General features: G+C 44.4%; 1 long non-coding RNA gene and 1 pseudogene across 2 annotated transcripts; one reads left to right on the top strand and one right to left on the bottom strand.

Moving 5' to 3' along the window:
• The first annotated feature begins 2206 nt into the window (after positions 1-2206).
• On the top strand, positions 2207-12593 carry LOC139362889 (uncharacterized). 2 transcript variants are annotated; one of them, XR_011622439.1, is made up of 6 exons: positions 2207-2918; positions 4390-4564; positions 4757-4838; positions 7669-7840; positions 11514-11599; positions 12236-12593. It is a non-coding gene; the product is annotated as an uncharacterized lncRNA (long non-coding RNA). The 2 variants fall into 2 exon arrangements; XR_011622438.1 differs by lacking the exon at positions 2207-2918 and having other exon boundaries at positions 3668-4564.
• On the bottom strand, positions 9300-10564 carry LOC105465772 (mesoderm-specific transcript homolog protein pseudogene; annotated as a pseudogene).
• Positions 12594-12826: the final 233 nt, after the last annotated feature.

The following is a 12826-nucleotide window of genomic DNA, read 5'->3' as shown; positions in this document are numbered from 1 at the left end:
CTCATGGTTCACTCATTTGTAATAGTTCAGTCATTTTTGTTGATGTTTGCGATAGATCGCTCAGTTCCCAAAGCCTAGCAGACTCTCCACCTGGAATTATACCTCTTGGGTGGGTCTCTTTGGCAAGCAATGGGCAGTTTTATATGCAGACCATTACACTAGGCAATCATGAATAAACAGTTGAGAGGTGAGGGTGGAGGGATCTGGAGGACACTACTGTTTGAGACATTATAGATCACAGTTTATATATATTAATGCTAATTTTAAGCATTCCTGTAAAGTAAAATGATCATTCCTACTTTTAAAAGATGAGGAAAATTAGGACGCAGGAAAGTAAAAGAAGTTGGCTAAAAGCTAACTCTTGTAGGACAGAGTCATATGTTTAAGCACGTGATTTTGAAAGTGCAGGAGGTACGGTAAAGTGGAAGTTTGCATCGAGCTATGGTTCTCTACTGTGAGTGTGCATCAGAATCATGGGAAAGGCTCCTTAAAGCACAGGTTGCTGAGTCCCAGCCCCAGAGTTTCTGGTTCAGTGGGTCCACGATGGAGCCAAGTAATTTGCATTTCTAACACATGTTAAGGTACAAAAAGCTCACTATAATAATAACAACAACAACAAGTGGTATTTCTCCAGCCTCTATTAGAGTGATACTGGCCTAATATGTGCCCAGATGATGCTGCTGCTTCTGGTCCAGGGACCACAATTTGAGAAGCACTGGCATCAAATATGGTGTGAACCCAGAGGAGGGCGCCAAGGGATGGCTTCACAGGGAAAGGGGCATCTGGGTTGGGCATTGAAGATCACATAGGAATTCTCCGACCCACTCCCATCTGCCATTTGTTGGTCATAGAGGAAAGGACTGAGCACATGCTATGTTCGGACCCATAGGCACAAGTCAAGTTCAAATGCGGTGAATGTTCAGTGAGTGTGTGTAATTTCAGGTGGCTCAGCAGAGCTTGTACTGACAGGGAAGAGGCCAGTGGGTGAGCGTGGCGCCAGATGGAAAGCCACGCAACAGAGTTCAAATTTCATACTTTGGTATCAGGCTTTTAATCAGAAAAGTAATGCAATTCTCTTTGCTTAATTGGGTTCTAATTGTTCATTCATTAAAAATAAGACGGTATTAATCACTCACTACACCAAGGAATGCTAAGGTATAAAAAGCTCACTATACAAATAATAACAAGAAGTGGTATTTCTCCAGCTCTTACCACAGTGATACTAGCCTTGCGTGTATGATATGATTTGCTCCCTACAGCAATCCTTTGCAGCTGATGTTACTGTTATCCCATTTTAGAGATGAGGAAACCGAGGTTTAAGGAGGCAAGGGCACAGTGCTTGAAAGTAGCTGAATAGCAGTTGGGCACGGTGGCTCACGCCTGTAATCCCAGCACTTCAAGAGGCCGAGAAGAGAGGATCACTTGAGGCCAGGAGTTCCAGACCAGCCTGGGAAACATCTCTAAGAAAAATAAATATTTACAAAATTATCTGGGCCTGGTGGCACACACCTACGTACCAGCTGCTCAGAGGCTGAGGCGGGAGGATCACTTGAGCCCAGGAGTTTGAGGCTTCAGTGAGCTATGATCACACCATTGCCCACACTTCAGCCTGGGCAACACAGTGAGACCCTGTCTCCAAAAATAAAGAAAGTCGCTTATAGCAATTTGGGGTTAAGTGTAAAGGGTCATTTTTGCATCGTAAAGTTTGCTTTCCATTGTGACGTCCTTGAGTTCAAGGACTGTATCTCTACCTTCCCTCTCACCCAAACGTTGCCTTTAACATGAAGCTGCCCCTGTTGTGTTTCGTAAAAGTAGCCCAGGCTCTCCCAGCAATGCTCTTTCCCTTGCAGGTATTGTGACCTCTACACAAAGACATGAGGCAACCAGGAGCTACTGTTTGTTACTGGAGGATCTGTGGTCTTCACAGTGCGGGAATGTCATCCCGAGGGGACAGTAGGATCTATTGCTGTCAAACCTGAGGCCCTATTTTTTTTTTTTTTTTAATTCTTGCAAACTCAGGACTTTTCAGATATTTAGGGCTGATTAGAGATAGAGCACTACAATAGACAGCTTAAATTGCAGCAAGTGGGGAGAAGAGACAAAGAGAGGTACCACGCATAAAATAAAGTACATTGTCTCTTTTTGGGAAGAAAACACATACTTCTTGGTAAGCACAGCACAATAAAAGTTCTTGGACAACAGAGAAGATCTTTGTCGGAAATTGTGTCTCATTTAGCAACATTGTTTCACTGTGTTCCTTTCAGAATGAAATTGATTCATGTTGTTTTTGTTTCAGGTTGCTTTTATTCTTTCCCTTCCTGGGAAATTTCTCTTCCATTAGGAGGCAAGCACTATTTCCTTTCACCTGTCATCACAAACCAGGACTTTTCTTCTGCAACGTGTTTATGCTCAGCTCTCACAGTCCAATTTAGTGATATATATATATATTCATTTTGCCAAGTAGTGATTCAGTTAACATGGGCAATATTGATGTGAAAGGGGTTAAAAATATTTTAATGATTCCCTTCATTGGAAGTGGTGTGTGTCTGTGTGTGCATTGCATTACAAAAAACATAGTCATTTACTCACTCAGGAAGTATTTTTGCATTTTTTTCTAACTTCATTGTGCTGCTGAGGACATGAAGTATTTGCTAGGAGGCAGTCATTGCACTGGGCGTAGCTCTAAATGAAAGGCAACACAAAAAGTAGTTAATTATGGTGGGAATGTTGAAGAGCAAAACGGTATGATAAGAGATACCCCAAGGGCAACTTTAGAGGCTCTGTTCACTGCACCGGGAGAAAGAAGGAGAGGATTCATGATGAAAATTCATAATTCATTTTGACTTTTATCAGAAAGCTTTTTGACAAAAGAGACTGAAGTAACACGAATATCTTCTCGGACGCACTGTGTCTGCCAGGTAATAACCACTTTATTTCATTGTCTCTGTTCCGCTTCAAGCAGCCTTAGTAGCAAGGTGCAGTGGCTCATACCAGTAATCCCAGCACTTTGGGAGGCCAAATTGGGAGGATCACTTGAGGCCAGCAGTTTGAGACCAGCCTGGGCAACATAGCAAAACCCCATCTCTACAAAAGATTTAAAAAAAAAATAGCCAGGTGTGGTGGTGCACACCTGTAGCCACAGCTACTCAGGAGGCTAAGGCAGGAGAATCCTTGGAGCCCCGAAGTTTCAGGCTGTGGTAAGCCATGATTGCACCATTATACTTCAGCCTGTGTGACAGAGTAAAACCCTGTCTCAAAAAAAAAAAAAAAAAAAAAAAAAAAAAAAAAGCAGACTGATTAAGGGACCTAAGTTTATAGCAATTGAGCACCTAAATTTACAATTGAGCAGCTTTCAGAAAGTTGTATAGCTCAAGGACTGGTCCAGTGGCTCAGACATGTAATCCCAGTACTTTAGGAGGCCAAGCCAGGCAGATCACCTGAGGTCAGGAGCTCAAGACCAGCGGCCAACATTGTGAAACCCTGTCTCTACCAAAAATACAAAAAACAGCCGGGCATTGTGGTGGGCACCTGTAACCCCAGCTACTTGGGAGGTAGAGGCAGGAGAATCACTTGAACTCAGGAGGTGGAGGTTGCAGTGAGTCCAGATCGTGCCATTGCACTTCAGCCGGGGTGACAGAGTGAGACTCCATCTCAAAAAAGTAAAAAAAAAAAAAAAAAAAAAGTCCTTTCAGCACTGAATGCTTTTGGTTCTAAGTCATTTGACTACATATACAAGGGTTTATTTCTGGACTTGATTCTATTCCACTGGTCTGTGTGTCTGTCTTCTTGCCCTATCGGTTGATTTACAGCACTAGAAGGTTAGTTCCATGAGGGCAGGTGGCTTGCCTGGCTTTCCACAGCCCCACCTCTGGCACAGAGGGGCTCACTGAATTTCCAGTAGCTGACCAGCTGTGATAGTTTCTAGCTTTCCCTTGCACAGCCCAGATGGACTTCCCCGTCTGTCTCCAGCTTGTCCTGTGTTGGGCATACCACCTGCCCTGGGCAGTCTGTCATGCTCTTTTTCCTTAGACTTCAGAGGGGTCCTGCCTTCCCTCCAAACTCATCTCAGTGTCTGCTGGATTATTTGACCTAGCTCCATCCTCCTTCTGTTCATAAGTGGTGCTTGTGCATCCAGCATTTGCCATTTGCTCACCCTTCTTCCAGGCATCCTCCCTGCACCTATGTTCCTGTCCTCCTCAGACCTGTGTCCACCAGACTCTCATGGACCCCCACCTGCTTTCTGGGATTTTCCTGCTTCACTTGAGTCCTGGCATCTCAGGGGCATGTGGAAGGCTAAGCCTCAGGCTCTGTTCCAGCCTTGTTTAAGTCACATCAAAAGGCGATCCTGGTTTTTTTGTTTTTGATTTTGTTTCCATTCTTATAAATAAGGCCTCCGTAATGGCAGGAGGAAATCCAGAGGGCAGGAACACAGCATTACATCATCACATTACCTACAGGGATGCATTTTCAAGGCCAGCAAACTCAATTAGCTTGTTGGTAATAGCGGATCCAGCACCAGGACGCGTACAGCAGAGTTCATCATGCTGAAGGACACAAACGACAGGTGACAGTGTGGTCCACCATGCAGATCTGCCAGCAAACTAGCCCAGAGAGACAGCTCCAAATGTGATTTCCTTTCAATAATCTTGGGCTGTTATAATCTTGAGAAATAGAATGCTATTTGTTAGCTTCATCCTTGTTATTTGTTTCATCACCCATCCTTGAGCAACTTTTCTTTTCTTCTGCAAATTTCCAGCTATTGCGCCAGACCCTTGTTGACTCCAGTAGAGATGGCACCATGTCCCAGAAGCCAAAGAGAAGACCCGGAGCCAGTGAAGGTGACATAATGTCAGTGGCAGGAGGAAGACAAATTCCTAGGCAGCCAGAGGCAGGTCCCTGGTGAAGTCTGACCTTCAAACCAAAGACAGCTCAAAGCCTGAAAACATAGCTATTACAGCCCAGGGCTAGAGTGAGAACTTCCTCTATGCCTTTTTAGACAATCAAATGATGCTTTTTCCAGGCCCACCCATGAATCAATCAGCACGCACTCCCCCATTCTGAGCCCATAAAACCCCAGACTCAGCCACACACTGGGACTACCTGCCTTGGGGAAGGGGCTACACTTTAGGTTCCCCTCTCATGTTGAGAGCTGTTATGTTGCTCCATAAAACTCTTCTCCACCTTGCTCTCTCCGGTTGTCCACATAACCTTATTCTTGGTCATGGGACAAGAACCCAGAGCTTGCTAAATGGCAGGAGTGAAAAGGGCTGTAGCAAGTTCCTGGCTGGCCAGCCAAGAAGTGGGTGGTGACACACTCATTTGCTGGACTACAAGGGAAGAGTGGTAAACCTTCTGGGGGCCCAGGTCTTGGGACTCCCTGATCCAGAGCTGTGACATGGTGTAACATGCACTTAGGCCTCTGTGGTTGGTGGTGTCTCTGAATTTTCAGGCACCAACATATTCCCCTTATCCAGATGCCAGCACCCAAGGCGGAAGCCACTTGAGGCACATCTGGTCCAGCCACAGCCTTGTACAGAGCTTATGCCTGGTGCCTGGAGCTGCCCACCCCACTTTAGCAGGCGGTGCACTTGACTACGCCATGGCTGTGCCCCATGCTTACTCGCTCACACACCCCTCGCCACTCTGCACCTGGCTCACTCACAGCGAGTGTGGGATCTGGGCCGGTAGTGAGAGCCGAGCACAGCCAGCTCAGCACAGCCTGCTGGGCTGAGTGGGCAGAGCCAACCCAGCGGTCATAAGCAAAGCTCAGGCAGAGGTGCTGCCAGCCACAGAGGTTTCCAGCTGGCAAAGCGGCACCCAAAGAGTCCTGTGACAAAAGGGTTTATTGAGGACTTACAAATGGTGCAGTCCAGGAGTGGCAGGCTGGACAGGAGACTCCCTATCTTTTACAAAAATGTATGAAGGTTATAATGTTTTTTCACTTGGCAACCCCCACCTAGCAACCTGTATGTAACCCAAAACAAAGGGCCTCGAGCCCCTGTAGAGCCTGCATTTCAAGGGGATGGGCCAGGGCTTCTGATGTGCTTCACAGATAAGGAGTGAATCTTCAGGTTGGCCACTTCTGGATTCCTTAGCTTGGAACTTTGAACACACATTTCCTTAGACCATAGCATTATTTTCAGGCTTAAGTTATTGCTATCAAGTATGTCTTCCATACACCAGCATTGAGACCTAGAGAGGTTAGAACACTTACCTACATACATTTAGCAAGTGGCCTTTTCTCAGTCACTGTTTAGTCATTGTTCAGCGTGTCAGATCATCAGCTGCGCTAATGTTTTGGGTAAGTTAGAGCAGGCAGAAAATCTCTGTTGAGAATCAATAGGGAAGAAGGACAGTCAGGGTTACGAAGAAGTCAGAATAACTTACTATTTTAACCACAGTGTCCTGAGAGCAGGGAATGTTTTAGTTCAACGGTTCTTAGTTTTTATTTATTTATCTATTTATTTTTTGAGACAGCGTCTAGCTCTGTCACACAGGCTGGAGTGCGATGGTACAATCTCGGCTCACTGCAACCTCTGTCTCCCGAGTTCAAATGATTCTCCTGCCTCAGCCTCCCGAGTAGCTGGGATTGCAGGCACATGCCACCACGCCCGGCTAATTTTTGTATTTTTAATAGACACGGGGTTTCACCATGTTGGTCAGGTTGGTCTCGAACTCCTGACCTCGTGATCTGCAGCCTCCCAAAGTGCTGGGATTACAGGCATGAGCCACCATGCCCGGTCAGTTCAACAGTTCTTAGAATTAAACTTGTCCGACCTTGTAATTTTACAGATGAGAAAACAAAGAACCATAGAAAGTTAAATTATGTCTGCCAGGCGGCCATGGCTCATTAGCACATGTGCAGAGTGACTATAAATAACCCACAGTCCACTTACGGAAAAGCTGGTCTTGCAGTCTCTTCAGAGTGTGCTTTATCACTCAGAGATGAGGTGGATTTCAAAGCAGTACACAGTGGGCCTTCAGGTGCTGTCAATCTTGTGTTGATGGGGTATTTGCTTTTGTCTGTAAACTAAACAAGCCCTTCAGAATCTCAGTTAGCTTTCTATTTTCAATAAGGAGTTCCTTGTTCATAGTGCTAACAGAAGTGTTAGTTATGCTGCTAAACATGAAAACTGTCAAACTAGAGGCATTCAAATTCTTTTGCAGGAAGGTTATGTGAACCTGAAAATGTGAGACAGGTCTTAGTTAATTGAGAAAGTTGATTTTGCCAGTGTTGAGAGTGCACACCCGTGACCCAGCCTCAGGAGGTCCCGACGACATGTGCCCAAGGTGGTCAGGGTACAGCTTGATTTCACACGTTTTAGGGAGACATGAGGCATCAATCAATATGTGTAAGATGTACATTAGTTCAGTCCAGAAAGGTGGGACGGCTGGAGGCAAAGGCCAGGCGACTCGGGTCATAGGTAGGTAAGAGACAAATGGTTGGTTTTTTTTGAGTTCCTGATGAGCCTTTGTTTCAAATGAGGCAATCAGATATGCTTCTATCTCAGTGAGCAGAGGACTGACTTTGGACAGAATGGGAGGCAGGTTTGCCCTAAGCAGTTTCCAGCTTGACTTTTCCCTTTAGCTTAATGATTTGGGGCCCCCAGATTTATTTTCCTTTCACAGTTACATCATACTTCTCTCAAAGCAACCTCTGTTTTCCAGGCCTCTTTAGCCGTAGATGCATTTTTCATCTCCTCCCTTTTCTGGAACAAGAAGAGGAATCCTGTGTACAGAGGCCCTTATATCTTGGATACCAACAATCCCTGCTTCTATGCAGAACGCACTTAGAAAGCATGTGGATTCTGGCATATGTTCTACATGGCTCATTAATCATGTATGTTCTCTTTTTTTTGGTCACAATTCATTTTTATTAATAGAAAATAAACACTTATTCCAGTTTCAAAGCTGTTATACTTCAAGTTGCTAATTTTAAAAAATGAATTTTAAGGCCGGGCACGGTGGCTCAAGCCTGTAATCCCAGCACTTTGGGAGGCCGAGACGGGCGGATCACGAGGTCAGGAGATCGAGACCATCCTGGTGAACACGGTGAAACCCCGTCTCTACTAAAAAAATACAAAAAATTAGCCAGGCGAGGTGGCGGGTGCCTGTAGTCCCAGCTACTCGGGAGGCTGAGGCAGGAGAATGGCGTAAACCCAGAAGGCAGAGCTTGCAGTGAGCTGAGATCTGGCCACTGCATTCCAGCCTGGGCAACAGAGTGAGACTCCATCTCCAAAAAAAAATAATAAAAATAATAATAAAAAATAAAAAAAATATATAAAAATAAAAATAAAAAATGAATTTTAAATAATCACTTAATCCTGCTTTGACTAAGACAATGAAATATGGCTTAAAAAAAAAAGCATTCAGCACCATTTGCTCATAGGTCTTTCAGAGTTTGTTCTTAAAGTTTCTGGAACTTTCCTGTCTGTAAAGTGTAGGAATTACTGAGCTCCATTGGAAAGCCTCTCTGGGACAGGCAATGGGGAGTTAAGCAGTCATCATAAAGGAATCAGTGTACATTCAGCATGGTGACTTGGACTACACAACAATCCCTTCCCCCCTATAGTAGCTCAAGAGAAACATGCTTCTAAGCTCTGAGGTATGAGGAGTCTCAGACTGTTATTTGCTGTTAGAATTGGTCTTCCCAGCTAATAACAGTAAATATCTGGCACAGATGCTATTGGTCCTTAATGTCCTGTGATTTTAGGAAGTAGTTTGGATTTAGTTCAATTTATTCAGAAATCAAACATGTTTAATTAGCTTCGCTACTCTGGCAGAGTAAGGGTATGCTGGTTTACTGTCTTTATAAAATATATATAATGTATAGGTAAATCATAGTGTTAAATCAAATACCTAGAATACTATATTATTTAAACCAATATCTATTTTAACAAAATGTTTATAACTAAAAACAGCTGATGAAACTAAATCCAAAGGTATGACAAAGAGGACTCAGCTCTGTGTTGCTTAAAGAACTTTTAAAAGGCATGTGCCCATAAAGTCACTCAAGGAGACTCCTCCTTACTATAGAATTCCTGTTGGTGCTGGGCCAGAAATGAGCACTTCTAAATATTTCAGAGAAATCCAAAGTGTTAAAAAGTATTTTATGCAAAAGAACGTCTTTCTGCATCAGTGAATAGTAATGCTCATCAGAATTTCCTAATAACACAAAAACAAAGCCAAGATACATTTGATCAGATGTCAAAGTAATGGGAGGTGGACTATTATGTCAACCTTAGTCAGAGCTCCTGCTGGCTTCTTCCAATACACTGTTCACCAATTTGAGTAGTGGACTTTGTGAGAGAATAATGTTTGATGACCAGGACCTCTCTTGGGCATTTCTTCCTAAGTGGAATACACAACAGATAAGGGAGTAGGGGAGGTAATACAGGGAAGCTACTCTTTCCAGCTCAGAAGGAGTTGATGAAGCCCATATATGCATTCAAGAAGCCCATGGGATCCTCTAGCTGTGGATAGTGGCTAATGTGGTCATCCAGAATCGACACTGTGGACCACATTAGCATTTTCCTGTACAGCTCCAAAAACTCTGGATAGGAATTTACAGGATCCAATGGCCCATAGATAAAATGAATGGGGATAGTTACAGAGGCAAGAGCTCCCACCCAGTGCCTTCTGAACTTCTTCTGCTGATTGATGTACTGTAAGAGACTGTCAATGACTAAGTTCCCGTCATTGTTGCGGATCCCTGCCCACATGTCCCACAGCTCACTCTCAGAGGGCCGAGTATACGGCCCAAAGACTGGGGTGAGACCTTGAGAGAACACGAAGAAGTTCATCAGTCGTGTGAGGATGGGTGACAGCACACCTCCGTCTTTGAGTAGCTTTTGGAGAAGGAGTGGACGGTGAGTCTCAGGAAAGATACCTCCATTTGACAGACAGAGACTCTTTATGGTAAGCTGACCAGATCGATTCTGCTTGTACCTGTAGAGAAGCTCCTGAGCAACCGTACCTCCATAGTCATGAGAAAGAAGGTTGATCCTGCGGTTCTGGAGCCCCAGATGCCGCAAAAGTGCTTCCACGATGCTGGCCTGCTCAAATATGGAATAGTGATGTGGTCTCGGTTTGTCACTGAAGCCAAAGCCTAAGAAATCAAGGGCAATCACCCGATGAAACCTCAAGGTCAGACCTTCCCAAATCTTGTACCAATCGTAGCTGGATGTTGGAAAACCGTGTAAAAGCACAACTATCTCTGGACTTCCAACCACACCCACAGAGTCTTGGTAGAAGATACACAGTCCCTTGTAAGTGAAAAACTTACCTGAAGACTTCCATGAGTGAAGGGCAGGGGAGAGCTGAGGGGGTGGGATGTGCAGGTACACAGCAAGCAGGGGCACAGCCAACAGCCCCACCTGGACCCACCACTCCCTCATCCTGCCCCCCAGGACTGGTGTGGCCCACGCACACGAGCCACACCCACCAAGGAGCGCTAGTTCCAGTCCTGAAGCGGGCTGCGAGGGTGCACGGGGAGATCACTCCTTCCTCCCCGCCTCTTACCTGATTCAGGTAAGACCTGGGCTACAGGACTCCATGTTTGGGAGAACCCATTGCCTGCATTTTCTCAAGAAGTATTCTAAAGAGCTTCAATTTGCTGGGAAGCTTTCTCCTCAGGTGGACTAGCAAGTGCAGAATCTTGCAGTTCTTTCATCTATTTATAGCTCAGAGAAGCCACCCAGATGCGGATGTGTGATTCCAAAGCAGAAATCACTCAAATTCATGAAGATTCTCCCTCTGCCCTTATAATGGAGGCACATCGTTAAAAGCACTTTGTTGAAGCTATGCTAAAGTGTTGGACATTTCAGTGGATAAACAAAACAATATAAACAGTCAAGATGGTTTTCTAGTTACGGGACTTGGAATACTCTACTTGAATTTAGCAGGGTTTAGGTATATGTGGATGTTGTCACTTCTTTCCTCCTCCCTCACTTCCTTCCTCATTTTCTCTGTCTGTATCTCTGTAATGAGGCCATGCATGTTACTGGGAAATATAGTAGATTTGGAGACAGGCGTGGGTTCCCATCCAAGGTCCAGCACTCACAATTGAGTGACCCCATACACATTATGTGAGTGTTCTAGCTCTTAGTAACTGAAGGATAACAACAAAGTAGAGAAAAATTATATAAGATTATATACAAATGGATTAAATTTTATATAAATTGTATAAGATTATATATAAATGGATGGATGGATGGCTAGATCGATGGATAAATGGATGGATAAATGGATGGATGGATAAATGGATGGATGGATGGATGGATAGATGGATGAATGAATAAATAGATGAATGAATAGGTAGCTTGATGGATAGTTGGATGGATGAATGGATAAATGGATGAATGGATAGATGATATACAGATATGTAGATGGATAAATGGATGGATGGATGGATGGATGGATAGATAGATGATACATAGATGAATAGAGTCTGCAAGACAATGCATAATAGGTCAAAGACTTTTTTCATTCTTTTTTTGTTTTTTCTTTTTTAGTGATGAAGTCTCACTTTGTCACCCAAGCTGGAGTGCACTGGTGTGATCATAGTTCATTGCAGCCTGGAACTCTTGGGCTCAAGCAGGTATTTGTCATCATGCTTAGATTTTTAAAAAAAAATTTTTGTAGAGACAGCGTCTTGCCATGCTGCCCAGGCTGGTCTCAAACTTCTGGCCTCCAGTGATCCTCACGCTTTGGTCTCTCAAAGTGCTAGGATTACAGACATGAGCCACTATTCTTTATTCAGTAAAAGTCTGTTTCACTGAGCACATTCTTTGGCCATCCCACTTGTAAATGCTAAGGATATAACACTGAATAAAACCGACAAACCCTGCAGTTGTAGAACTGATATTCTAGTGAAGGAGCCAAACATGAATCATAATATATAGAAGGCAACACCCGCCATAGAAGGAAATAAGGCAGGGAAGTAGGGCAAGAAATGTGACTGGGGTAGAGGTGTTTCAGATTTTAAATGGGTCATCAGGGAAGAACCTATGCAGAGGATGGCATTTGAATAGAGACCTTGAGTGGTGCTGGAGGCTGCAGCAGAGGTCCAGGGAAGAAGTATCACTATTGAAGTAGGCCCTGCCAGAGGCCTACTGCAATACACTGCAATAATTTCCATGTAAAGAGAAGCTGTTCTGCCTTCTTGTGAATGGGATGAAGTTACAAAGCAGGTGCAGTTCTTTATACCAATCCTTTTCCCACTTATCTTCCTCAGATGTTGGAGCACAGGGGATGAGTTGACCCAGCTGCTGTGCTCAGAAATCTACCAATCACCGTGTTTCCATGGAAGCCAAGCTTTCCCGACTGCTCCCAGGCAGTGATTGAGCATGGCAGGATTCTCAGGCAAGCCCACTCCTGGGAAATGCACCACTCCTGTCATGGGCTCCCCATTAGCTTTGCAGAAGCTTCTGCAGAACCTCGTGTGAAGTCTTGCCCTGCACTGTGTTCCCATCTTTCCCTTCTCCACTGGTGCTAGACATGCACTGAGGTCTGATGACTCTCCTGGACTTTGCTGGCTCCCTTCCCATTTTCTCTTGCAGAACTTTTCCTAATAAATTACTTACACTCTTGTTAGAGTTTTCTCAAATAAATCCAGACTTAGCATCTGCTTGGAATACCAGGATTGACACAGGCACCATTGAGGAACTGTAGGTGCCCAGCTAATGGCCAGCACTAACTGTTGGACCTTTGAGTAAGGCCAGCTTGGACCTTCTTGTGCAATTGATATGCCCATAAATTACAGTCATGTGAGATATTGAAGCCCTTGTGAATATTGGTAGGAATGTAACACAGTACAGCCATTGTG

Source organism: Macaca nemestrina, chromosome 4 (assembly GCF_043159975.1).
Source record: "Macaca nemestrina isolate mMacNem1 chromosome 4, mMacNem.hap1, whole genome shotgun sequence".
NCBI lineage: Eukaryota > Metazoa > Chordata > Mammalia > Primates > Cercopithecidae > Macaca > Macaca nemestrina.
Note: the sequence above shows the minus strand (reverse complement) of the source record. Positions and strands in the feature narration are given on the sequence as shown.